Genomic DNA, 25,337 nt, shown 5'->3' with positions numbered 1-25,337 from the left:
TGCAGCACTTCCTTCTACCCCGAAATAGGCCATAATCAATGAGCAAGAGGGAATAAGTCCCTGAGCCAAGGGTCCTCTGGATAGCAGGATGAGTACAGTTATTTCTCCTTCTTCTTCCCAGGGAAGAGTTGGTGGTTGCCTCAAAAATCTTATCCACATTGAAGAAACTATTACACAAGAGCCCTGGGTTTTAGAAACAGTTTAGGGTTTTAGAATGTCCTTCACACATATGCCGTTTCAATATACCCCCCCTGAGGGAATTGATTTTGAATGCAGATCAGCAGAAAGTAGTAGACGACAAGGTAAAATCTATGTTGTTGAAAGGAGCTATTGTAGAGGTGGGAAAAGAAAACTGAGTTTTTGTAAGTACTCTCTTCTTGGTAAGGCAAAAGGTCAAAGGATTGTAGGAGGCTGGCCTGGCTTTTTAGTGGGTACCAGAGGTACTTACACCTTGTGCCAGGTCCAGTTATCCCTTATTAGTGTAGAAGAGGTGTTTCTAGCAGCATAGACTGATAGAAGGTAGCTATGGCAAAGCAGCTTAGGCTGAACTAGGAGACATGTAAAGCTCCTACTATACCACTTATATCATATGCACAATATCATAAGAAAACACAATACACAGAGTTACTAAAAATAAAGGTACTTTATTTTTATGACAATATGCCAAAAGTATCTCAGTGATTACCCTCAGTAAGAAGGTAATATATATACACAAGTTATATGTACACAAACCAAAATTAGGTAAGTAATAGCAAGAAAAGTAATGCAAACAATGTAGAATCACAATAGGTTGCAATAGGAGCACATAGGGGCAACACAAACCAGATACTCCAAAAGTGGAATGCAAACCATGAATGGACCCCAGACCTATGTGAGCTTGTAGAGGGTCGCTGGGACTGTAAGAAAATAGTGAGGGTTAGAAAAATACCCCACCCAAATACCCTGAAAAGTAGGAGTAAAGTGCACCTACTACCCCCAGAGAGCACAGAAGTCGTGATAAGGGGATTCTGCAGGAAGAACACACACCAGCAGTGCACTGACAATGGATTTCCGGACCTGAGTACCTGTAAGACAAGGGGACCAAGTCCAATAGTCGCAACAGTGTTGAGGGGGGGCAGGAGCCCAGGAAATGCCAGCTGAAGGTGCAAGGAAGCTGCCACCAGTTGGAAGAAGCTTGGAGTTCTGCAAGAAAAAAGAGGACTGGAAGGCCCCCCTCCACCCAAAAGCTCAGAAGTGTCTGCTGCCAGCTCATCTGGTGAAGGTTCTGCACAGGGAGGAAATTCTTCTTCCTCAGAAGGAGAATCATCTTTAGAGGGAGGGATAGTGGGTAGGGATTTACCCTTGCTACCCCTAGCTTTAGAGAGCACTTGGTCCATTGTTCCAGGATCCAAGTTGACCTGTACTTTTTGCTTTTTGGCCTGATCCCTGGTTAAAGCAAAAATATGCACAGGAATGCCCAGCATTGCTGCATGAGCCTCCAACTCCACTTCTGCCCAAGCTGATGTCTCTAAATCGTTCCATGGGAGACAGTCTACAGGTAAATCTTAGGCAACCACAACTTTGTTTGGACCAGTAACCCCCCCAGCTGAGATTCACAACAGCCATGGGGTGGCTAAGAGTGTTGTTATGAGTGTCTGTCACTTGGTACTGCTGACCAAGTAGGTGTTGTTCAGGGTGGACCAGTTTCTCTATCACCATAGTAACACTGGCACCTGTGTCCCTGTAGGCCTGAACATCAACACCATTTATTAGGGGAAGTTACTTGTACTTATCCATATTAAGGGGACAAGCAACCAAGGTGGCCAAATCAATGGCACCTTCAGAGACTAACACAGCCTCTGTGGTCTCCCTAACAAGACCAACGCCAACTACATTGCCAATAGTGAGCCCAGCTACACCCTTGGATTGGCTACTTGTAGGTTTCCCACCACCACTGCTATTACTAGGGGCACTAGAATTTGCAGCAGGGTTTGTGGTAGTGGGAGGTTTGGTGTTTTTCTTTGGACAACTGGAATCAGTTACCCAATGGCATTTGACTTTACACAAATAACACCAAGGCTTTTTAGGTTGATTATTGGAAGAGGATTTGGACCCACCACCCCCACCAGAGGATTTTTGTGGACCTGATGAAGACTCAGGGGGTCATTCCGACCCTGGCGGTCCATGACCGCCATGGCGGAGGGCAGCGGAAGCACCGCCAACAGGCTGGCGGTGCTTCCTGGGCTATTCTGTCAGAAAAGGGGAACCAGCGGTTTCCTGTCGGTTTTCCCCTGGCCCAGGGAATCCGCCATGGCGGCGCTGCTTGCAGCACCGCCACGGGGATTCCGACCCCCTTCCCGCCAGCCTGTTTCTGGCGGTTGTCACCGCCAGAACCAGGATGGCGGGAACGGGTGTCGTGGGGCCCCTGGGGGCCCCTGCACTGCCCATGCCACTGGCATGGGCAGTGCAGGGGCCTCCTCACAGGGCCCATACAGATTTTCACTGTCTGCTTAGCAGACAGTGAAAATCGCGACGGGTGCCACTGCACTGCACCCGTCGCACCCCTGCAACTCCGCCTGCTCCATTCGGAGCCGGCTTCCTCGTTGCAGGGGCTTTCCCGCTGGGCCGGCGGGCGGCCTTTTGGTGGTAGCCCGCCGGCCCAGCGGGAAAGTTGGAATGACCGCCGCGGTCTTTTGACCGCGGGGCGGTCATTCGGCGGTAACCGCATGGCGGGCGGCGGTCAGAATGACCGCCTCAGTATTTTTACCTTTGTCCCCACCCTTGTCAGAAGACATACCATCCTTCTTCTTGCCATCCTTGTCACCCCCTGTATGAACTTTTCTGTTAACCCTTGTTCTGACCCACTTGTCTGCCTTCTTTCCCAATTCTTGGGGAGAGGTCAGATCCGAGTCCACTAGATATTGGTGTAACAAGTCAGACACACAGTTATTCAGAATATGCTCTCTCAGAATAAGATTATACAGGCTTTCATAGTCAGATATCTTACTGCCATGTAACCACCCTTCCAAGACCTTCACTGAACAGTCTACAAAGTCTGTCCAGTCTTGAGAGGACTCTTTTCTGGTGTCTCTGAACTTAATCCTGTATTGTTCAGTGGTTAAGCAAAATCCATCCAAGGGTGCATCCTTTGAAACTGTGAAATTGTTAGCTTCACTTTGTCTAACAGTAAGGGGCCAATCCCTACCCTTTCCAGTGAAAGATAGCCACAAAATAGCAGCCCACTTTCTTTGAAGGACCCCCTGTACCATACAGGTCCTCTCAAGTGCAACGAACCACTTATTGATGTCATCCCCATCCTTGTAAGGGGGGACTATCTTGTGCAGATTCCTGGAATCATGCTCTCTAACAGGATTACCATCAGGAATACTGCTGCTGCCACCATGGAGTCATAACACCAACCTCTTTCTTTCCTTCTCAATGTCTAGGGATTCGCTATCTAAGGCCAGCTGTTGCTGTTTAAGCTTCAGTCTGGTCTCTTCAACCCTCAACTTTTTGAGTTCCCTTTCTAACAAGTTATCCTCAGGGTGGGTGGGTAGGGAATGCTTTGACAAAGATGACAAATTGGAAACTTCAGAGGGGGATCTGTCCCTATCTGTCTGGACCCTGGTAACTTGGCCTCTAGGAATAAAGGATGCCCTACTGTGATGGCACCCTCCATTACTACCAACATTACTAGGTGTCCTGCTAGGGGGCAGACCCTTATCAGAACCCTCCCCAGCTTCTTCAAGGGGTTCCTCTGAATCAGACTGGGAAGCTGCTACTAACCTCTCATTTGATGGGCCAGCTTGGGACTCATCATTTACAATAAGCATGTTAAACAGAAACTCTTTTGTAGGGTTCTTTCCTATAACTAAACCTCTATCTAAGCAGAGACTCCTTAAGCTCTTGTAATTCAAACTGTCATCATTTGCATTTACAGTTTTAAGGGCTGAATCTACCACAGACATGATAGCAAAAGGTTTAGAGATAGTGAGAAGAAAGAAAAAGTTTCAGAACTTTTTAAAGCACAGAGAAAAAAAACTTTTTCTAACTTTTAGAAAACTTCTAGAAGTTTTTAGGAAACTTTTCAGAACTTTTGTAAAACGTTTTACAGAAGAAAAGCAAACTTTTTGGTTAAGTGTACATACAAGATGGTACTTTCCTACAAGAATGGAGACCAGTAATAAACTTGAGAGTTAAAAAGACTCCTGGTGGAAGGAATCCATCTTTTAGGGGGCATGTTGCTGAAGATCAATTGGTTGAAAAGGTTGGATCTGAAGGATGCTTATTTTACAGTTCCCATGGCGAAGGACTGCCAGCCTTACCTTCAATTCACCTGGCAGAATCGATTTTACCAATTTAGTTTTCTTCCATTTGGCCTTTCATCAGCACCTTGGAGTTTCACCAAAGTGATGAGGGTGATGAGAGCTGTTGCTTCCTTTGTGAGAGAGGGGGGTGTTTTTATGATCATTTATCTAGACTATATTCTAATTATGTCCCAATGTCAATCTCAAATAATGAAAGATTTGGAAATGGTTCTGGGATTTATTGTGAACAAGGAGCAATCAATTTTTACCCCTGTACATTCTCTAGAGTTTTTAGTCTTCACAATGGACATAGTCCACATGTTTTTGCTTCTTCCTTTAATGAAAGATATGTAAAGAAATATGCTACATTCTCACAAAGGAGACTTTGACCCTAAGGGAGCTAGCAAGACTATTAGGTCTACCATTGTCTTCAATGCAGGTGATTTTTCTTGGTCCTTTACACTATCAGGCATTGCAAAGGATACACGTGAGGGCCCTTTGGGCAGGATTATGGGATGGAGACAATTTTAGATCAGCAGGCAAAAGTGGAACTAGTTTGGTAGCTAGAGAATTTAGATGCCTGAAATGGCTGGGGACTTTTTGGATGTTCACTGGACTTCATTCTGGAGTAGGGTGTGACTCTAACTGGCTGGGGTGTACAGCAAACCGATGAATTGTGGTCAAACACAGAAAGGTTGTATCATATAAATTATCTGGAATTGACAGCAGGTCTTTATGTTCTCATGAGTTTCAGACATTGTTTACAAGACAGAGCAGTACTACTGAAAATGACCAATGTTTCTGCGGTGGTCTATATAAATCACGTGGGAGGCACAAAATCCCTGGTACTATCAAATTTAGCCTAGAAACTTTGGTTATTTTGCTTGAGCACAAAATCAGGGGCATATTTATAATGTCCTAGCACCACCTTGGGCCACATTAAGATCATTATTTTTGATGTTAATGTGGCCCAACGAGGCCGAAATCCCTGCGCTGTATTTGCAGAGTGGCACAATGCATACGCCAGGTGTAATGTATGCAAAGGGGGCGTTCCCCCATTAGGGGAGCCAGAAAAATGGCGTAAGGAAATCTATGAGATTTCCTTGCATCATTTTGTATGGCACTTTTATCGCCTGCCTCGGAGCAGGTGTTAAAAAGGGGGCTTCTATTCTTTAGAATGGGGCCCTATGTACTCTGCAGGGGTAGCGCCAAAACTTTGGCGCTACTCCTGCAGAGTACATCAATAGCGTCATGAGAAATTTTAAATATGGTGCACGCATGGTGGCGGTAGGGGGGTGCTAAGGGGCGCAGGGAAAGTGGCGCTACACTCGGTGCAGTGCCACTTTCCATAAATCTGCCCCTCAATTTGAGAGCCGAGTATTTGCCTGAAAAGGCACATGTACCTGTGGACTGGAATTCAAGATTTTGAAAAGATTGCCCCGGAAATTGAACAGGGAGTGTTTCAGGAGAAAAGATCAGTGTTAGGCTCCTCTGTAGATAGACCTTTTTGTGAGCAGACTGACTTTTCAATTGAAGAAGTATTACAGTTGGATTCTGGATCCGTGTGCCCTAACTGTGAATGCTTTACTATAGAGTTGGAAAGGAATGAAAGCTTATGTGTTTCCCTCCCTTCGCAATGATTCACAATTTCTTACAGAAAGTGAAACAAGAGAAGTGTACCTTTCTATTGATAACTCCGTTTTGGGTCTCACAAGCGTGGTTTCAAATGGTTTTGGAACTCGATTGCGAAATTCCAATTTGTCTTCCTGCAACGGAGGGTCTGTTGAAAGATGGAAGTGGAGAGGAACACCCTATAGTTCAGACAGGGACTTTGAACTTTCTTCCTTGGAAAGTATCAGGAAATCTTCAGATATGTCAGGCCTTTCGGGAAGAGCTGAGGAACTACTTGTCGAATCTCAGGCTCCAGGAACCTGGCAAAGATATAAGGGAATTTGAAAATTTTGGGTATGTTGGTGCATGGAAAGAAACTTGGATCCCATGGAAGCTCCTATAGTTGAGGTAGTGAACTTCTTTGTGGAACAGTTTGATGAGGGCCTTACTGATAGAAATATTAACTGCTACAGATCAGCAGTCTCTGCAGGTCACGGTCTGATCAATGGCAAGAGTGTAGGCCAAAATGTTTTGGATTGTAGAGTTCTTGAGAGCATAAGATTAAGAAGGCCTCCTAGAGCAAGATATGGAACCTTGTGAGATGTCAATTTGATTCTGTCTTTATTTTGTATATGGCTAGGTAATAGGTATTTAGATTTGAAAAGAATAACTAACAAACTAGCTTCCTTATTATGCCTAATCTCTTGTTGTAGAGTTTGGACGTTAAGACATTGGAGGAAAGTAACATGACCTATTTGGATTAACATTTGTTATCACTAAGCGGACCAAAACTAGGTCTCATACTATCCTTTATTTAAGATTTGATGTGTGCAAGAAATTATGTGAAGTTGATTGCATGAGAGAATATGATCCCCAAATGAATACATTTTGAGCTGATGGAGTTAACCAATAATTGTTTTCTTTTGTTAAACCCTTTAAAGTGGGTACCACAGCCAGTACTGTGAGATCGGTGTAATGGACCATGCAACAGGCTTGTGTCGATTTGCAGACATTTCATGCTCATTCTATGAGTGGTGCTATGGATAGTCAAGGTCTTTGGAAAGGAGGGAGACTGGAAGACATTATGATAGCAGCTGATTGATCAAATGCTTCCATTTTTGTAAACCAATTGAAGACATGTCTGATGTGGTATTAGATGGCAACCAACATGCATAATGGTAGCCTCTGGTCTTGTAATAAAATAGCGATTCTCCAACTTTAAAGCCTAGAGAAACTGGATTTCTTTAAGGACACCGAGGCTAACATTCCCACCCTCCCATCCATGTCTTGTGGGATCCCTTTCTTTTTCACATATATAGTATATATATATATATATATAACTGATTGTCTTTTACTCGCAGTTTTTAATTGAACTGTATCTTTTGTTCTTTTCAGATAATGCTCTATAGTTCAGTTCCTGTAAGGAGTTACAGAGTTGATGTTTATTAATTCTTCGTTCATCCAAGAGAAGAGAGAGCAAGATTTACATTTAAAAAAAGGAAGATCGTTCTGTGCATAGAGACTTTATATATTGTGAATGTTTGTTCTAGATTGTTTTTGGTTTATGATGTAATGTTCTTTCAAGTGCTATGTGGAGTGGCATTAAAGGATGAATGCATAATGTTAGCCTCTGTTTACTTAATGAAATCCATATTCTTTTGTCATTTAAGTTGGAGAATCACTATTCTTGAGGTATTTTATAATCTTTTTATTAACTGTTCCTTCTAGTGCGCCAATTAAATCATCGAATGTCTCAATCCAAGCAGTCCATCTGTTATCAATATTCTGCTTTTTGGCAGTATCAAAGGGTGGTGGTGGTTTCAAGAAGGCACCATCAATGTAGCTGTTTACAGGATTGGCTAATACTGCAGCGGGAGTTCTCTCAAACTGCTTCTGGTGACCTTGGTGAATTGGTTTATGCACACCCTCACTGATGTCTTGTGACATGCTGGCCTCTGTAATGTCTTTAATAGTCTGTGGGGCTGAGGCCTCTTTCTTGGTCTCCAATGGAGCCCGTCACTTCTTGAAGTCCCTTGGAGTTGTGCTGATCTGCCACCTAGCAGCTTTGGTTGTGTGTTGCTTCAGGTATCGGACAGTTCCATAAGCACAAACTCTGTGCTTCTTATTGGGTGTCCTCAACCCCGCTGAGACCGTAAAAGCTCTTTTTTTTTAAGGCTTAGGTGAGTGTGACTATTATGTGCTTTGTTACCAATTGTTCTGTCATTTAGCTCTCTTTTCTATATCTGTGTCTGGCCTCTTTTATAGTTATCACTCCGTGCACTGCTTAGCTTTATATTCTGTAGTAGTGGGGTACATTTGTGTATGTCCTTGTTCATAGTTTCTTGATTAATGATGATTGCATTTCAGTAAATCTTTCTTTATCTTCAAATGCTTCACACTAGATGGAGTTGCGCTGTGACTCCACATTCACCAGCCGTCAATTTGGCACTTCAATGAAGGCACATGTGGCATGCACGAGCAGTTTCCTTGGACCACGACAAACTCTCTGGGAGAGCACTGCCAATCATTGAGTTATATATCTTGTATTTCATCGCCAGTTGTAGCATCCTCCCCAGCCTGGGCACCTGCCAACGAATACACCATACACTGAGCTATGTATTACACATCTTTATTCTTCAGTGTATAACCCAGAATTCAACATTCTAAACCTGCATTCACTTCACTATGTTCTGAAACTTATGTCTTCAGGATTCATAAAGATTCCATCATTTATACTCACAAGACACGCTATTCAGTATTCCTTTTCTACTCTCTCCTCACTAGCAGTAGAGGCAGAGCTCCCGAACCTGAACCTGGGCCCAGATTTAAGAAAAGGGGCTCTTCACTTCGCGAAGCACCACTTTTCTTGCACCCCCTAACTCCACCATATGTGAGCCATATTTAAGATACGGTGTACAATGGAGGCATTAGGAACAATAGCGTCAACATTTTTGACACTATTGTGGCTCTTTGCTCCACTAGCGTCATCAATTCTGACGCCAGTGGAGCAAAGTGCAAGGAGGTCCAGTGAATAAAAATTATGCCAAAAATAACACAACAAAATCTTGTAGATTTAATTGTGGCATTTTTGTGGACTTCCTTGCGCCGGAACGGCCCCTTTGCATACATTTTGCAGGGCACATGCATAATGTGGTGCAAAGGGTCGCAAAGTGCCACAATGCATACATTGCACCAATTTGTCAATATGGGGCTGTGATTTTGCAAACCTAACACCACATCAGCGTAAAAAGATGACGCTAATGTGACACTAGGCCTTCTTAAATTTTGGCCCTAGTGTCTGAGACAGGCGTTCCTGCTCCACTAGTCATAATACCTGCCTTTTGTCTCTGTTTTCCTTCAGCCTCCAGCACTTTGCAGGGGGTTCTCATTCTTCCAGGCCCTCAGTGAATCAGACATCTTTCCATCCTGTATCTTATAGCACCAGCTCCTGAATCTGCTCCAACTGACCATTTCTGAAAGGAAAAGGAAGAGCACACAAATACAACTGAAGGACCGGCATACAATAGGACTGTGGTCTGGAATATCATGTGAGCCAAAATCTCGCAGACCAAAATATCTAAAGGTAAGAGCATAAAGATTTATCATTCATATTTCCACAGTTGTGGCTGTATGTGCCTGTATGTATATTGTCAAAGCACATATATTTGGAGTTAAGCATAACAAAACTATACATACTAAGCTGAAAATATTTTTGTCCTCTATATTTTCACTACAACATTAAGGTGTATTCAATACTCGATATTCAGGACTCACACTCTACAACAACATCTTGCACATACACAGTTAAGTCTCACACCTAGACTGAAGCTGACAAGTTAAGGAGAGGGAAAGAAGAGCAGAGAAGTATAGGTGACAAAAACAATCACTCAGAAATTATGGCTTAATTCAATAATCTTTTTACAGAATGCACACAATGGTAGAAATCAAAACTGCAAATTTGTTTTTGTGACAGTTTCATGAAATTACAATCTAATCTCTACATTCAAAATTAGGGTAGAAAGAATTAATTAAATCCATAGAAACATGACTCTTTTCATGGTAGATTGATAAATCTTCCTTCATGAAGTTTCCTTTGTCAGTCTTATTTAACTTAGTCCGCAGAATGAGGAGGTCTGTTTATTAGCAATGGACTCAAGGATCAGCACTCAGGTGCTCATTTAGACTTCTGTGGTCTTTTGAGAAGAACGCCACTGCAGCAGGTGCCAAAAAACCCACCAGTGTTGGCGGTCTGAAGACTGTAGTAGTATGAGTCACCTATGAATTTCCACCCGTGACAGGCAGAAATCTGACACCGTGGGCCAGACAGTTGGCGGATAAGACTCCGCCTGCCATATTATGAGCAGTAATATGGCACGAGCATCCTTGCGTGGCAGTGCAGTATTGGTGGTGGAACAGCTGACATCTACCCCCTCCCGGACGACCACCTCGACGTGGGCTGCTGTGCAGCCCAGACAGGTAGGTGGACCGACAGGAAGGGGATGTGTGTGGTAGGTGCGTGTATGTGTGTGAGCATGTGTGTGTGTGTGACAGAATGGGTATGTGTGCGTGTGTGTGTGTGATTGTAAGCGTGCAATGTGGGGGTATGTGTGACTTTATGCATGCGCGGAGGGTGTGTGTGTGTGACTATGTGTGTGTGGAGGGGGTGTGTGTGACTGTATGTGTGCATGGAGGGAGGTGTGTGTGACTATGCGTGCATGGAAGGGGTGTGTGTGACTGTATGTGTGCGTGGAGGGGGGTGTGTGTGACTGTATGCGTGCGTGCGTGGAGGGTGTGTGTGTGAATGTATGCGGAGGGTGAGGGTGTGACTGTATGAGGAGGGTGTGGGTGTGTATGTGTGCGGAGGGTGGGTGTGTATGAATGCAGAGGGTGTGGATGTGTATGAATGTGGGGGTGTTTATGAATGTGGCGGGTGCATGTCTGTGTGTGAGCGAGTGGGAGTGTTTGTAAGTATGCATGCAGTCAGTTGGTGGGGTGTGTTTGTGTGTGAGTGAGTGGGGGTGCATGTCTGTTTGTGTGCGAGCGAGTGGGGGTGTTTGTATGTATGCGTGCAGTCGGTGGGGGTGGGTGTCTGCAAGTGTGTGGACGTGTGGGGGTGCGTGTGCCGGTGACAGGAATGGGGATTCCTGTTGCTGGGTGCGTTACGGTCAGGGTTTTTGTGGCGGGGCAACCGCTGCAAAAAGCCTGGTGGTTTGCTGCCTCTTACTACGGCCGGCAGTCTTCAGTATGCTACCGTCCCAGAGGTGTTCACCGCTGGCCAGGCCGGTCCGACTGCACCGGCAGGACTGGTGGCATTGTGGTGGTTTGGCTTTGGCCAAACCTCCAAACTCGTAATGCGGTGGTCTTTACCAGTGGGACTACAGCGGTAAGACCGCCACGGCGAGTGTGGCGGTCTTAAGTCTGTCACGCTCGTAATGAGGGCCTAAGTGTGTGATTGACAAGCTAGTTCTCAGGCACCTTTCTTGCACAGGAATTGTAGTAAGTGCTAGATCCCCCTTGTTCCTCTTTATGAGCAGACCTGCACACCAGACCACATGAATGCAAGTCAGGTACTGGAAACGTAACTGAGGAGGCAATGGATGTTTACGTATGAAAAATAAATCTGTCCATATCATGTCTATATATTCTTATCTAATGAAATACTAGCAACTTTATATGCACACCTTAATGTTGTAACCATTTAATCAAATATGGATGTTTTTTGGTATTAGCTTGAACCTTCTTGCCACACTGAGTATGTCCAGAAACTATAGGGCTCAGGGTTGTACATTGCACATTTCCGAAGAGATTAACCTTGTTTTCAAAACCTGGCAGGGGAAGCACTATTTTGTGAATATTGTGTATATGATGTATGTATTCTCTTCAAGGCTGTTTTGCACATCTCTAAGGGGAAGATCCTGCCACCAATTAATTAGACACATGATTAACATACATTGACTTATGTTAGGGAGCAATGTATGTGTTTGTGTGTGTGTGTGTGTGTGTATATATATATATATATATATATATATATATATATATATATATATATATATATGTGTTACTTTTTTTGTACTTTAGCTCCAACTGTCTGTTTTGTTGTGTGAGACATGGTCAGTTGAAATGACAGTTGTTTTTGATCTTTTGCTTTGTCCTGTTTGCTTTAAATACTAATTAGATTTTAGGCTTTCTAACAGGTTATGCTTTATTTTTAACAAATGTCATTCACTCAACCATGGTAGTAAACACTTGGTGATTGTTTGCCTTTTTCCACCCATGTTCCTTCGCTTCTTGTTACTGGAGCAGATGACTCATCAGCATCAGAGGTTGCCCACAGGGTGTCTTCTTGGAGTACTGAGGAATCACTATATTGTGCAGCCGATAATGCTCATCAGATAAAATGGCATCTGCAAGTTCTTCAGAAATCACACTGATGTGGGTCAGTGAAGTTTTTTGAAGGCGGAACTGTTCCTTGTCACTTTCTCAGTGTCTAGTGTTTAGTTACTGTAATTCATTGTGTTGCAGAGATGGACCATGGAGTTAGCTAAAAAGGTAGAACAAAGTTAGCTCCCCAGGTGTCAGAGATAAAGGTCACATCACCAAATTTAAATTATATTGCACAACCATTTGTGTTTCTGCTGGTTTTGTTAATATTTCTGTTTCTAATCGTACGTATCAGCTGATTGTTCATAGATGCAGGCTGACAGAGAGGTGGTACAGGACAGTGGCCCTCATTTTAACCCTGGCGGTCTTTTGACTACCAGGGTTAATGTGGCGGTATCACTACCAACAGACTGGTGGTGTATACCGCCACTTATGAGTATAATATTCATCTCCGACCTGGAGGCCCACAGAGTACTGCCTGCGGCATTATGAGCAAGCCTACCGCCATGGTTTCTGCGGCGTTAGCAACGCCATGAAAACCATGGTGGTGTGGCCTACCGGTGGCAGGGAATTCCTTCCCTGTCACTGGTAGGCAGCTCTCCCCCAGCAAGCGCCTAACCCCCCACTTACCCCCATCCAAACTCACACCCCACCCCCATTTGAACACCCCCTCAGCCCCCTGATTCATTCACAAACACCCCCATACACGAACACATCCGCAGACATTACACCTATTCATGCACATGCAGGCACGCATTCATACAGACATCCAAACACCCATTCAGGCACGCATACACACTGACATGCAGACACAGAATCACTTCAACTTTCAAACATGCATTCACTCACACGCATACAACCACGCACACCACAATAGTCTCATTCACACACACATGCATACACACAGGCAGACAACACACACACACACACACAATACACCCCTACCCTTCAAACCCCTCCCCTGTCAGACCCCGACTTACCTTGTCCAGCGAGGATTTTGTAGTGCAGGGAAGGGGCGCTGCTACCACCGGCAGCGTCCCACCAGCAGGACACCGCCAGGCCATACTAATGGCCTTAATACGGCTGGCAGCGTCATACTGGTGGGGCGGTGCTGGTGGTAGCAGCTCAAGGACGCCACCGTCAGCCAGCATGGCTAGTGCAGGATTTCCACGCTTATTGTGGTGGAAATCCTGCAGTGTCCATAATATGGCAAGTGGAAGACCGCCAGCACTGGCGGTCTTCTGGCACCCTTGGCATTGGCGGTATTCTGAGAATACCGCCAATGTCATAATGAGGGCCAATGTCTTTTACCACTTTACATACATTCCTTAGGTGCCTGGCCACATGCTACATGTTTCTACACTTTCTCAAGGAGGACTAAGTAACTTCATCAAAACTACCATATTAAATGACTGTGTTGATGGTGCACATAATCACTGTGATGTTCTTGATTTATATCGTGATGCAGTAGTCAGCAAATTAATAACCCAGAAACAGTGATCCATGTCATGTTTCTATTTCCTGGATCAGTCTGTAAGAGATCAGGAACTTTTCAATCTTCGGCCAAAAGGGCCTGCACGATCTCTACTTCTTGGTAAATAGCATAGCCATCAATAATTGCTTGGAAATGGCAGCCGTTTGGCAGATTGCCAAAGCCAGCACTGTCACTTATTTAGGGTAAGTGGGAATGTCATGTGTAATCCTGGGTGCTGCATTGTCTGTCATTCCAGATGCTTGATAGATGTCAGGATATCCTTCGGGTGATTGTGCGACCTACAAATCTGCATTACATAAAATAACGTAACATAATGTAACGTAAAATGTCATAACATGACATGACATAAAGTAACATACCAAAAGTAACATAACATGTGACATTATTTAAAAAGGGAATTTCCCTTGGCATCAAGTAAATAATTTCAGACTTTTCCACAGAAGTGGGAGCTGGCCAGAAAAATGCCTTAATGTCTGACATGCCCCTGGGATGTCACAGTGGCAGATGTAATAGTCTTCACCACCCTGATGGATGGACTTCCATCTGCCATACGTCTGTCTGACATACGCCTGTTGCAGAATCTGGCCATGCTAAGAAATAGATGTGTGGCAAGTATCTCTGAGGAGCAGTCTATTAGGCCTAATTAAATATTTAAGTGCAATGTGATAAAATACCTGAACAATACCTTAAAAGAGAATTGTGTAGAAACAAGCTGAGCTGCATCACAGATGCATTGTAGAGGTCCACTGCAAGGCTCTGCAGATCTCTCGGATCGACATGGGTAGTGGTCAAGATTCTTGAACAACCTGTTTCATGTATTTCCGTCTCATTTACATGTAGAGCTTCTTGATTAGTTGCAGGCTAGAAATGTCAGAAGAGGTAGTCTGCAAGGTTGTGAAAGCAAAGCCTATTTGTCACCTGTAAAGAGTAGTTCTGCAGTTGGAGGATTCTTTTTCTTGATGAGAATGCTCTGAATCAAGGGACTAAGGAGGTAATTCATAGTTTGACAGACAATGCAACAGATTACCCAGTCCACCAAATGTTGGTCCATCTGCCCCGGTAAGGCTTTCAGCTCTCTGTAGATTGAAACCCCATTGGCTCTGTCAACAGACAGCCTCCTCTGAGATGGCCCAATGGTGTAGCAACCATTGGTGGAAAGGCATTATACCGCCAACCCTAATTAGGGTGAATGGTCTCATGTCCTTCTTTTCTGTCCATCCCTGCCAGGTACTCTCTAGCAATGAGAGATATAAAAAACAAATAATGATTCTCATGCCCAGGGGAAAGCCTCCCTGGATGTAGGGGTCATTAGGTTTTTGATTTTAAAAAATAAACTCCCACTTTGACATTGTGTTTTTGCAAGCGAAAAGGTTTCTATAATCTGGGTTGATGGCCATCAAAACTGACAGAGGGATCCCCAAACTTTTGGAACCTTCACAGAAACTGCCAGAATAGTGGTCCTTGTCAAGTTATAGAGATCACTGCTGGTCCAGCGGTGAACTCTAAGGCCCTGGTTTATAGTTTAGTGGATGGGTACTCAATAAAGGGGGCTTGATAGCTTTCATGGTTGTGACGGAGTAACCCACCCGCAAAACTCTAAGTCAGCGAGTAAATTTGGCAGACGGTAGTCTGTCACAGTGGCAGATGTAATAGTCTTCACCACCCTGATGGATGGACTTCCATATGCCAAGCTCTAGATGTGGCCCTAAATGTTTGTGATCAGTGACAACTTGAAAATGACCCCCCTCAAATGTAGAGACAGAAGTGGTGCTACCCAAGAACAATGGCTATCACTTTTTTCAATGTCTGAATAGTTTTGCTCATTAGGTTCCAGTGCCCAACTACCAATGGCAAAAGACACACACCATTCTAGGTTTTGTTTCTCACAGAGGACTGTGTCAAACCCACAAGGACTGGCATTCATGTTTAATTCACTGTTATTGATTAAATGATAATATGTGTGTGATGCTGGTAGAGAGGGCATCTTTGCTGCATATTCTTCATGCTACACCCACCCCTGCCAAAGCGATCCTACAACCCTTTATTTAAAAATGCACATCAAGGCATGCCCCATAAGATCAAACATTCATTGGGGCTTTGCCTTTGTTTGTGCCACACATGTGCAACAAACATATCACTGCCTTTACATGTCATTTTAGGCTTAGGCTGGATGATAAACATATGCAGTGTGGAACTCTTACTTTTTGCTTTTGAACTTCTGGAAAATCCAAGGTTCTTGAGACAAAAGTTATGTGCTGGGAGCAGTAGCCTTTTTTCTTTAGAGTGACACAATTTTATCATTTTTGACAGTGATAGCTTTACTTTTTACTAGAACATGTCCATGTAGAATGGCAGGGCATCTCTCCTGCTTCCTTGTTAAAGATGGTATAATAAAGGTGGAAACAGAAGAAACACTGCTATTCTTCTTCCTTACTCCCTGTAGATCTCTCTTTTTCAGAGGTGATCTTCCATAGCTTCGTAACGCGGATCACAGTTTCTATTTGTCCATTCAGTCTTAACGCTGTAAGAAATATATAGTTTGCATCTAATGTTTGTTTGGAAAAACTATAAAGTGCTTCAATGATTTCCTTAGGCAAATTTAAATTCTAAACGTAATCTAATTTCTGAGTTCCTGAAATGAATCTGAGACTTGAGGCGACACGACTGAACTGCAGACCAGTCAATCGCTGAATCAAGCGCATACAACTGCATATTTTTCCTCAGGGCGGTGAAATGCACCTCTTTTACAGGGCTCTGAAGGAGGATATTGATTGTCTGTCGATAAAAGTTTTACTGCTTCTGAACAGCAAAAACAATACACTTCGGTAAGCCTACATTTTATTCCGGGAGGCTGTAAATTTTGTTACATACATTGTGTTCCTGCTTCTCGTATAAATGAGCGGTTCGTTTAATGAGCAGAGAAGAGTGGCAGGCAGGACTCCGTGCCCTCATCCAAGGATTCACTTACCCAGCACAAGCCACTGTTTTAAACATCTTTTTGGGTAGCTTCAAGTAAGCATGCTAGCGTACGGTACACTGGCACAGTTAACTTAGACACCCAAATGGGACTTGATTAAGTCACACATTTCTCTATTACACACTAGAAGGTCAGAGTGTCAGGGTGAGTAGTTTTACCAAGATGGCACTCGTTGCTGGGCACAAGCAGGGTCTTTAAATCTGCATCCATTGCATGTCTGTCTTTGGCGATACTAATTTTTACTGTAACTAAAGTTCATGGTCTACGCCTTAAACTTAAGCCTTACCCATAATGCAAGACAGTTAAATGATTGCATTCCTTGACCGTGGAAAGTTAACCCTTAATCACCCGAAATACCAGGTAAGTGCAAAATACAGGACCCATGGACAGCCATCAAGGTTACACTCTTTGGCCGCATTATGTTGTAGTGGGCCTCATGCCAACTAAGTTATAGCGATGCCTAAGCGTTATGGAAGTAAATCAGATTGCAATCAACTTAAGGAAGCAGTGATATGGGTTACCAAACACTCTGGCCCGGAGTTACTAAATTCTAATGCAGCACATTGCAGCAGCCAAAATTACTGCACTGCATTGCCCTGCATGAGGAGAGAGCAGGAGAATGCCATATTTACAGTTATATGGCACTTTCGGCCCTCTCCCTAGCACCAGTGCAGAAATTTGATGACATGCGCCATGCTCATACCTTTGCACCATAATGAAATGGTGCCTGTGTGAGTCTAGCATAGGTTTTGTACTGGAAGGATAGTCTTCCAGTACAAAGTACTATGCTTAGACTAACTTTAAAACGTATTCTACTTTGTATGTGTGCTGTACATTACATGTTAGACTTGACATCCTTGGCGTGGTCTCCATTAACTTTTTGCCTCTGCTTCCCAGGTTGTTTCTGTGTGCTGGACTCTGTTTTTGCTGTTTTGTTTGCTCTGGACATTTTACCACTGCCGACCAGTGCTAAATTGTAAGTGTTCCCTGTGTAAATTATATGTGTAATTGGCTTTCCATGATTGGCATATTTGATTTCCTAGTAAGTCCCTAGTAAAGTGCACTAAAGGTGCTTAGGGCCTGTAAATCAAATGTTACTAGTGGGCCTGCAACACTGGTTGTGCCACCCACATGCGTAGCTCTGTAAACCTGACTCAGACCTGCCACTGCAGTGTCTGTGTGTGCAGTTTTAACCTGCCAATTCGACCTAGCAAGTGTAACCACTTGCATGGCCTAAACCTTCCCTTTTTCTACACGTAAGGCGCCCCTAATGTAGGCCTTAGGTAGCCCAAGGGGCAGGGTGCAGTGTACGTTAACGGTGGGACCTATACTGGTGTGTTTTACATGTCCTAACAGTGAAATACTTCTAAACTCAGCTTTCACTGTTGCAAGGCCTATCTCTCTCATTGGTTAACATGGGGGCTGCCTTCAAATATAATTAAAGTGCAGTTCCCTTTGGGAACAGATAGAAATATGGAGTTTAGGATCTCTGAACTCACAACTTAAAAATACATCCTTTAGTGATGTTGGTTTTTAGATTGTTAGTTTGAAAATGTCACTTTTAGAAAGTGGGCATTTTCGTGCTTAAACCATTCTGTGACTCTTCCTGTTTGTGTATTGCCCGTCTGGGTCAGACTGATAGTTGAGCTGTTTGAGAGTCTCCACTAGACAATGACACAAAGGGAGCTGGGGTGTAGCCTACATATCCCGATGAGCCATCTGGACTGAAGGGGAAGGGAGGAGTGGTCACTTACACCTGAATGGGCTGTGCCTGCCCTCACACAATGCATTCTCCAACCCCTTGGTATGAGTCTGGAGCCTGGCCTGGGCAAGGCAGGATCTTGCAAACAAGAGAGACTTCCCTTTGAAGTGGGCCTACTTCAAGGGCAGAAAGGGGTATAACAATTGGACCCAAAACCCCTGAAAATCAGATCACTTCTGGAACCTCTGCTAAGGAGAAGAGCTGGAGATCTGGAGGAGGAGTACTGTCCCTTTGCCTGTGCTCTGTTGGGTTGGCCTGCAGTACCTGGTTCTGCCTGAGAGAGGACAAAGACTGATTTTTGAGTGACTTCCCACTGGTAAAGAATCTCCAAGGGCTTGAACTGAGCTTGCCTCCAGTTGTTGAAGTCTCAGGGACATCAAAGACTTCTCTCTGCTGGCACCTGGACTCTCTGCTGGGACTCCTGCCCTGCCAAGTGGTGACCTAATCTGTCTCTGGGCACTTGAAAGGTGAAGCTGGTGGAGAAGGAAAGAAATCCACGCATCCACATGTGGGTACATTTTCAACACACCATCCGAAACACGGCTCATAAATAATGCGCCACCGGCCTCAAGGCTAAAAGATACGCTCTGCCTGTAATGCGGCTGGAAGACAGACACATCGTGGCTAGAGAAACGACACGCAACACCCGCTAGCGGCTGCTGATAATGATGCAAACCCCACGCAGCATGGTTTCCTGCCACCGTTCAACCGGATTTCAATGCAACATCCCTGGGTGTGAAAAATCAACGCAAAGTCTGCCAGGACCTGAGGTGCCCATCTGGAAATTGAAGCATCGCTCTCTTGCGAGGGTGAAAAATTACGCATCGCTGATGCGACCGGAGAAGAAAATGATGCACAGCCTCACTTGCGAGTAAGGAATCGCCGCATCGCTGACTTTTCAGACACATGCTCACCCGTGCGGCTTTATTTTTGACGCAAACCACGTACTTTGTGTAACAGCGTTCTCAATGTTTTCTAAGGATTAAGGCGCTCATTATGACATTGGCAGTAAATGCCACTTACCGCCTTGCTGACGGCCGCCAACTTACTGCTGCGCTGGCGAATATCCGTTCACCATATTATGACACACACACCAATCTGACAGAATACAGCCACATACACAAATCTGCCAGCCCAAAGGTTAGTGCAAAAGTGGCAGTCCCAAAACCCACACTGTTATGCCAACAGAACAACGTCCATCACATTATGACACACGAATCACCACGGCGGACATTAAACAGCGGTAAACCATTGGTGGTACATACCGCTGCGCTCACAGTGGACACCCACAGACACAACAACACCGCATTGGCCAATTCAAACAATACACACCTGACACCCATACACATACCACACCCACACCACTATAAAACACACACACACACATTACCCGCAACCCTTTACGAATACAATTCATTGCCACGATTCTGACACCAAGACCATTGTGACAACTGTACACACACACCACTCACACCCATACACCCCTCACGCATTCTACATCACACACCCTAACACATTACCCAACACACATCACATAACACCCATGGCACCACAAAGGCACACCCATTTCACTGAGGAGGAGTTAAGGGTCATGGTGCAGGAAATCGTCAGGGTAGAGCCACGGCTATTTAGAGCACAGGTGCTGCAAATATCAATAGCAAGGGGGAGCTATGGCGGAGAATCGTGGATAGGGTAAATGCCATGGGACAGCATCCAAGAACAAGTGACATCAGGAAGAGGTGGAATGACATACGGGGAAGGTACGTTCCATAGCAGCAAAAAACCAGCTCACTTACAGAGGACTGGCTGTGGACCCCCACCTCCTCCCCCACAACTCACAGCATGGGAGGAGCACGTCTTGGCAATACTGCATCCTGAGGGCCTGACCGGAGTCCCACACACTCCACCATCACATCACACTAATCCCAATGCCAAGCCCTGCATGCTGTACCAATGTATGGACACCCTTCCCAGCCCTGCATGGACACTCATCACCAAAGCATGCACAGTATAGGGAAACTAGCATAACCACTATACACCAAAATACACAAGCAAAAGCTGGCAGGGGAACAACAACCATAGAGGGGAAGCTACAGAAGTACAAATGTCAGACACAGGGCCCCCCGCCAGCCGTGGTTGTGTAGCCATAATACATCATTTACATCCCCACAGGTACCCCAGGCAATGTCACTGGAGAGGAGGTGCCACCACTATCCAGTCCCCCAACAGAAGAGGACCACAGAGATGACGGTAACTCTGGACTTCTGGATCTGGAGGATCTACCTGGCCCATCAGGGACCACTGGACAGTCGGTCACCCAAGCCCAGTCATGGACCACCACAGAGCCTCCCCCATCAGGAACCAACACCAGAGCACCCACCCAGCTTCCCCAAACCTCTGTCCCCTGGACACGTCAATCAGCAGTGTGGCCACCTGTACAGGGACACCCAGGCCACACCTCGCACACAAGCCAATCAGGGACACCTCACTGGCAGACACCTCCACAACATCCATGCACTCTTCCCCTGTGTCCTCTCCCATCGTGTCTCCCCCACTCCTAAAGTACACAAACGCACTCACCTAACAGCCGTCCACCTCACAACAGCATACAGCCCATGCACCTGCACCCAAATCCAGCAGACAAACACCTCCATCACCCACTCCCTCATCCTCCACTCCCATTACTCCTCCCTCCTCCCATCCTAACGTCCCTAAAAAGATTTTCCTTTCCATGATTGACCTCTTCCCTACCTCTCCTCCCTGTCCTGCACGTATGGCCAGGCTAGCAAGGAGCCAGCCAAGCACGTCAGACAAACAGTCCATAGGCCCAGTGGTAGCAGCACCTACTTGTGGTGGTAGGGGTTCCAGGCTAACAATACTGAAGGGGAAGGAGCCTGCACCAGCTGCTAAGAGGGGGAAGGAACCTGCATCAGCTGCTAAGAAGGGGAAGGAGCCTGCACCAGATGCTAAGAAGGAGAAGGAGCCTGCGCCAGCTGCAAAGAAGGGGAAGGAGCCTGCACCAGCAGGCAGAGGGGGAAAGAGCCCATCCACCAGTGCAAGGAAGGGTAAGGGATCCCCAACCCATGAGCATGAGGAGAGGAGGCAATCTATGCCAGTGGAAGCTGCCAGCCAAACACCGCCACCAGCAGCAGCTGTCACAGGGCCCCCCGCCAGCCGTGGTTGTGTAGCCATCAGAGAGTGCAGGGGCTGAGCAGGAGCCTCCCCCAACCATCACCACACTGGAGCCATCAGAGGGTACAGGGGCTGAGCAGGAGCCTCACCCAACCACCACCACAGTGCAGCTATCAGAGGGTGCAGGGGCTGAGCAGGAGCCTCACCTAACCACCACCACAGTGCAGCCATCACAGGGTGCAGGGGCTGAGCAGGAGCCTCCCCCAACCACCACCACAGTGCAGCCATCAGAGGGTGGCGGGCTGAGCAGGAGCCTCCCACAACCACCACCACAGTGTAGCCATCACCGCTGGCGGACGCCATGTAGTCCGGCATCCAAGGGCTGCTGTGCGGCCTGCACACACCAGAACCAGTGGGAAAGTCATCCACTCCTGAAACTGTGGCCTTGCACTCCTGAGGACAAAGCAATGGGCATGTTGCCACCTCCAGAACCAGTGGGGAAGACACCGACTCCAGAGACTGTGGCCTTGCACTCCCCAGGACAGAGCACAGGGCATGTTGCCCCCTCCAGAACCAGTGGGAAAGACACCCACTCCAGAGGCTGTGGCCTTGCACTCCCCAGGACAAAGCAATGGGCATGTTGCCCCCTCCAGAACCAGTGGGCAAGACACCCACTCCAGAGACTGTGGCGTTGCACTCCCCAGGACAAAGAGCACAGGGCATGTTGCCCCCTCCAGAACCAGTGGGAAAGACACCCACTTGAGAGACTGTGGCCTTGCACTCCCCAGGACAGAGCAATGGGCATGGAGCCCCATCCAGAACCAGTGGGCTTCTTCCCGCATCTGGCTGAGGTGTCCCCCACCCAACTGAGGTGTCTGCCTATTTGACAACTGATGCCCCTGCAGTGTTCTATCCGGATTGGTGCAGGATTCGAGCGGGGCCTTGGACTGTGCCCTGTGGACATGTGGGCCCATTGAACTATGAACTGGGCAGTGTCCCTCTTTTATACAAGTGTACAGATCTGTTTCATGGCAAAATCAGATCGTTGATTTTATTGTTGGACTGATTACAAACATTTTTGTAAATTCCTGTTGCCTTTGCATTATTCTGCAGAGCTTCATGGTCAAATTCCTTTTGTAATGCATATGGTTGAGTGTATGGCATGTGTGTGTCGGGTGTGTGTTGTGCGTCAGTGTGTCACTGTCATTTTTCTCCCACCCTACCTTGTGTGCTAGACGACTGTACTCACCGTCGTCGTCTTCGCCAGGTTTGGTGCCCAAGTGGAGCAAAACGTAGAAGATCATCGGAAAGACATGCAGTTCGGGTTCCATGGCGGCATGGTTCTTCCCTGTGTTTCCAATGGTGAGTCCTTTCAATTCTGTGATGTGTTTCCACCAGGCTTTTGATGGCATTGGTACCGCCCAGGAAAAGGTGGCGGTTTGCAGGGTCATAATATGGTTGGAGGAACTTTGGGGGTTATTACAACTTTGGAGGAGGTGTTAATCCGTCCCAAAAGTGACGGTAAAGTGACGGATATACCACCAGCCGTATTACAAGTTCCATAGGATTTTGGCGGTCATTCCAACCTCGGCGGTAAAAGGCGCTTACCGCCAGACAGAAGACCGCCATAACACCGCCGCGGTCGCGGTAAACAGCCACGGTTATTCTGACCCACAACAGGCAAACCGCCAAAATACCGACATCCACAAAAGTCCGCCACACCAAAGGTCAGCGATAAACTGGCGATGACCAAACCTCCACCGTCACGCCAACAGAAATACACCCATGCCATTACCACCCACAAATCCATGCGGCGGTCTTTCAACCGCGGTATTCTATTGGCGGTACACACCGCTGCGGTCGAAATACACATACTCGTACAAAACACAACCACATTGGACTATTCGAAATACACACACCTGATACACATACACACACCACTCCCACACACCCAATACAATATAAAACACACACCCACATCACCCACAAACCCCTACGACCAGAAATTCTGAGAGAAGTTGAGAGAGAGACACCACAGTCAACTACCAAGCATCCACAGGCACACAATACCAATACCCACAGAACTTCCACGCACCTCACACAACACACCACTAAATAGCACCCCACCTATCACTACACACTCCACCCCACACATCATTCACACCACCCCATGGCACCTCAAAGACACCCCAGGTTCTCAGATGCTGAACTCAGGGTCATGGTGGAGGAAATCGTACGAGTAGAGCCCCAGCTGTTCGGGACACAGGTGCAGCACACCACCATTGCCAGGAAGATGGAGCTATGGAGCAGAATAGTCTACAGGGTCAACGCTGTGGGACAGCACCCAAGAAATAGGGACGACATCAGGAAGCGGTGGAACGACCTACGGGGGAAGGTGCGTTCCATGGTATCAAGCCACAACATCGCGGTACAGCGGACTGGCGGCAGACCCCCACCTCCTCCCCCAGATTTTACAACATGGGAGGAGAAAGTCTTGAACATCCTGCATCCTGAGGGCCTCGCAGGAGTCGGTGGAGGAATGGACTCTGGTAAGTCTCATCTTCACTACTTCATCCCCCCCACCCCACCTGCATGCCAACTCATACCCCCACCCTCACCCTCACCCCCATCACAACTACCCCTTGCAAATGTCTCACGATCACAACCCACCCATCCCAAAACTTAGCCCTGCATGCGGCCCCAAAGCATGGACACCCATCACCAAGGCATGCCCAATGCACATACCCATCACCCCCCCCCAAAAAAATACCATCACAACAGCCCCCACAAAGGAATGCCAGCACTGGGGTACATGGGCACCCACCCATTGCACGCCATTGGCACACACAGAAGCAATAACCATACTTTTATACCCCTGCAGGACCCGAACGCCAGGTCACCGTGCAGGAGGGTCCACAAATGTCCCCTCCACCCCCAGAAGAGGCCCACAGTGATGACAGCAGCTCTGTGTCCCTGGATCTAGATGACCAGCCCGGTCCATCGGGGACCTCGGGACAGTCGGATCCCCTCAGACAGGCACAGGCCACAGTAGACCTTCCCCCCTCTGGGAACACTAGCACAGCACCCACCCAGGTGTGTACTCTTACCTGTGTGTCAATGAAAATATTGCTCTATTACTGTGTTCCTGTTGTCTATGTCGTGCTCTCCGGCTTCCTCTTCTTCACTCTCCACAGGCTCCACAGCTGCTACAACACCACCATCTGGACCATCCTCCTGCAGAAAAGGCACCTGGCGGCGCAAAGCCAGGTTGTGAAGCATACAGCAGGCCACGATGATCTGGCACACCTTCTTTGGTGAGTACATTAGGGATCCACCTGTCATATGGAGGCACCTGAACCTGGCCTTCAGGAGGCCAAAGGTTCGCTCGATCACCCTCCTAGTCCGCCCATGGGCCTCATTGTAGCGTTCCTCTGCCCTGGTCCTGGGATTCCTCACTGGGGTCAGTAGCCAGGACAGGTTGGGGTAACCAGAGTCCCCTAATAGCCACACCCGGTGCCTCTGGAGTTGACCAATCACATACGGGATGCTGCTATTCCGCAGGATGTAGGCGTCATGCACTGACCCAGGGAACTTGGCATTAACATGGGAGATGTACTGGTCAGCCAAACAGACCATCTGTACATTCATCGAATGATAACTTTTCCTGTTCCTGTACACCTGTTCACTCATGCT

Source organism: Pleurodeles waltl, chromosome 6 (genome assembly GCF_031143425.1).
Source record: "Pleurodeles waltl isolate 20211129_DDA chromosome 6, aPleWal1.hap1.20221129, whole genome shotgun sequence".
Taxonomy (NCBI): Eukaryota; Metazoa; Chordata; class Amphibia; order Caudata; family Salamandridae; genus Pleurodeles; species Pleurodeles waltl.
This window is presented reverse-complemented; position numbering follows the sequence as displayed.